This window comes from Salvelinus fontinalis, unplaced genomic scaffold (genome assembly GCF_029448725.1).
Source record: "Salvelinus fontinalis isolate EN_2023a unplaced genomic scaffold, ASM2944872v1 scaffold_1609, whole genome shotgun sequence".
In the NCBI taxonomy this organism is placed as follows: domain Eukaryota; kingdom Metazoa; phylum Chordata; class Actinopteri; order Salmoniformes; family Salmonidae; genus Salvelinus; species Salvelinus fontinalis.
Window position 1 is genome coordinate 7,043 of NW_026601818.1, and position 3,930 is coordinate 10,972.

The window sequence follows — 3,930 nt, forward strand, 5'->3', positions numbered from 1 at the left end:
GATATTACTGCACTGTTGGAGCTAGGAACACAAGCATTTAGTGTGATATTACTGCACTGTTGGAGCTATGAACACAAAACATTTAGTTAGAAACACCCCATCACTTTACATTACTTACATATTTGCCTATGTATGTATGTATGGACCCAAACGTTTGGTATACATATTAGTTCAGAACCTAGCTATGAACCTCAGCTATCATAGCCAGTTGTATCAACTTCAAAACAGCCTGAATGACATTAATGAAGCCTATGGATTGAGTAGAATATAATATCATGTTGTGCCAAGGATGCAAGTCGTATATACATGTAGTTATTACCATGCATGAGATCCCCACATTGTAGCCTGTACATTTAATATGTTCACTAATCATGTACTCTACCTTGGCAAATAAAGGTGCAGTTTAGGTATGAATGTCTTTGAGATGATTATTCAGTCATATCCAATACCAGGAGTATCAAATTCCAGTCTTTGAATGACGCTGTGTCTGCATGTATGTATTACAATTCTACACTTCAACAGTGTTTACCAATCTTGGTCCTGGGACATCAATGGTTACACATTGTAACTAATAGACTAGAAACAGGATTTAACTAGTTAATTCATATATACAGAAATATAATGTTAAAAACCAGAACACTACACTTCCTATGCATCATGTAAATACTCCAACACCGGTTCATCTCAACATCTAATGCCCTTCATCTGCATTGATCTGATAAACACAGGATAGGTGGAGTATTTCATCACATTACACTTCATTTCAACCAGTAGAGAATGTGAAACGCTTTATTGAAAAGCTCATTATCCAAGTGTTATAAATACAAGTTCAATCTGTACTTCAATGCACATCTGTTGTGAATTATAAAAACAGAGAAAGAAAGAGGTGGAGAGAGAGGTGTAAAAGACAGAAAGGGAAAGAGGTAAGCACATAGGACCAGGGAAGGCAGCACATGATTAATGAATCACAGTGCTACCTAAATATTCTCTCAGTTCATCACAATTATATAGCAGTGTCTCTAGTCGGCCCAAAGGTTATCTTAAAAGCAGGTGAGGTGGCGATGATGGGACTAGGGGTTGGCATCCTCTCACATCAAAACATATCTGCAGACGAAAGACAGATGGAGAGAGAGAGCATGTTTAAGCCTTGTGTTTTTAGTTTTTATTCTAACATTGTTAGTCATCAATCAGGAGGTGAAATGCAAAACTGACCTGGGATCATTAACTCTGGGACTACTGCATCTATCTGTATTTCAATGTAAAGCATCTCTTTAATAATACTTCCTGTTGACCTGACCATGTGACCTCTCACTTCTGATCATGCTGTGCCCTCTATGTAGCCAGTTCAGATGCAGGAGTGGTTCACCGACACAGCTGATATAACCTAGAGGATTTAGGGAGAAGGGGAGAGAGGGATGAAGTGAAGGAGAGAGACTGTTATTGAGAAAATAAGGTAGTTAAAGCCACAGTGTTCAACAGGAATCTGTGTGTGGCCTCACCTGGTGTCCACACCACACTAAGTGGCTGCAGAGTACTTTATGCTGAAAAACATGAACGGACCCCAAGGACAAACAATATAGCGTAGTTATAGAAATAATGATGTGTCTTACTATTCTCCATGGTTGGCCCTCTTGCCTATTCTTTGAAGGTGGAAAGAGCCACAGTTATACACCTGAGCCTGCTTACTGCACAACACAATCCATCAATCGGATTGATACATGAGTGTGTGGGTTATAGGGTGTCAAATTGTTCTACATTTTTTCAATATGGGTTATTTAAAACAGCCTGTTTTGTTTTTGCACAGACATCACACCCTTACCTAAACAGCACCCTCACCTGAGAAGTAGAAATCAAAGGGAGAGAAACTGTGAATTGAATAACTGCAGTTGACATAGCTAAGTAAATGGAAGAATACTCTTATTGCAATGTGGATGGCTCTTAAAAGAGCCTTTGGTTGTGCATAGTGTAGTCTATGGTGTTGCTAGGGAACAGCACCCTCTTAAAAGAGCCTTTGGTTGTGCATAGTGTAGTCTATGGTGTTGCTAGGGAACAGCACCCTCTTAAAAGAGCCTTTGGTTGTGCATAGTGTAGTCTATGGTGTTGCCAGGGAACTGCACCCTCTTTGAAGAAGGAGGAGGTGAAGATCTCCTGCACACAGATTGCCTCTCTTGCTGCGTGGTTGGACCCCATCCTTGAAACATCCTGCAGAGCAGCAGACTCCTCCTCTGGGACACGGCGGCGAGCTGCAGATCCCCTCCTGGTCCTCGTGTCCATCCTCATGAAGTTACGCAGGACACAGGTAGCCTTCACACACCTGAATTCCTCCAGGAGGCAGTCCCAGATGACCCTGGTCACCCAACCTTGCAGTGCCCTACACGGTAACTGTAGGCAATCGTTTTGAAGGAATCTCCAGTTACAAAGTATCTGTAGCAATATGGAAGACAATGTAATTATTAGACTTTTACATCACCAGGTCATTGTGGATTACTAAAGTATAATATCCCTGATAACAAATCATGATAACATTGGATTGATAGATCCATGGGCACACATATGTACATGTGTAGCATGTGACAATAACAGGATCATATCAAGGATAGCATCACAAATGAATACATAAATACCACTTGAAGCTTGATAATGAGTTGATCATTTGAATCAGCTGTGCAGTGCTGAGGCAAAAACAACAATGTGCCTCTTTGAGTCCCCAGGACTAAGAACCACTGCTCTTCATTGGGACCTCTTCATATGTAGACTGGCTTTCATAGAGCTCTTTATCTGAGGACAGAAAACCTCACAAGAAACACACTTCATTATAGTCAAATTACACCACACTGAATATTATGTTACTATTATCTCCGTCCTCACTTCTAGGGACAGGAACTACACAAAAGTACCTGCCCTATCCAGAATAGCCTCCTCTCTCACTGACAGTAGGGGCTGCTATCCTTTCACCCTCCATGGTTGTTAGCTAGCTACCTACAAATGCATTTGGAGTTTGTTTTTTACAGTGATAAATACATCAAGATAGCTAGCTAATATGAAGTTAGACAGCTGATGATATTTAATTCACTTAGCTATCTATCTATCTATATAGTATTTGCTAGCCAACTAGCTAGCTCATTTAGCAGCTCATTAGAGTTAGCCTGCACTGTAGCTAGTTAGCTAATAATACATCGTTGTTTCTTTACATTTCCAAAATCTATTTCCTTACTTGAATAGGTTCTCCCAGCCATGTGGACAACTGGAAACAGGGCAGCAAAGTTTGTCACCAGAGCGTTTTAGAGGATATTACTATTGAACTATGTACCCATTTAATAACCAGACCTTCATACAAACTTGCTCTGGTCTGAATTCTTGACGGAGTCACAACGGGCGGCCTAAGCGGCACACAGCAGTTTACCGCTATTTATCTAGTGTACATTCACCCTCAGTCACCTTGTCCTAGAGAGATTTACATGGTTATCAAAACGTCACACCAGGGTGAGCCTGAACAAAACACAGCCCTGTGGGGAAAATGAATGGTGGAAAAACGATGTGAACCATTTCCCTGTTTGACCTGTAGTTGTTATGGATATTATGACTCTACAGCGCCCCACAGTGGACGGGTCACAACATGTTCCATTGATAAAGCAGACTTTATTTAACCTCCATGACGGGTCACAATATGTTCCATTGATAAAGCAGACTTAATTTAACCTCCATGACATCTTGTTTTTACATGACGTTGTAGATTGCAGCGTATGTATTTAGGATGTTTTCAGCGTGTTTTTAACCCTTTCAAACAATGGATTAATCGATTAATTAACATAAAAGAAAAAGTCAACTCAAGTCTGACAGTCCAAACAAAAACACATGGTTAGCGGATGTTAATGGTCACATACACATGGTTAGCAGATGTTAATGGTCACATACACATGGTTAGCAGAT

General features: G+C 40.5%; 1 long non-coding RNA gene across 1 annotated transcript; it reads right to left on the reverse strand.

Moving 5' to 3' along the window:
* Positions 1–775: 775 nt before the first annotated feature.
* LOC129849664 (uncharacterized) lies at positions 776–1,561 on the reverse strand. Its single transcript, XR_008758677.1, has 2 exons — positions 1,313–1,561; positions 776–1,104 (listed from the first exon to the last, which is right to left on the reverse strand). It is a non-coding gene; the product is annotated as an uncharacterized LOC129849664 (long non-coding RNA).
* Between the last annotated feature and the right edge of the window lie 2,369 nt (positions 1,562–3,930).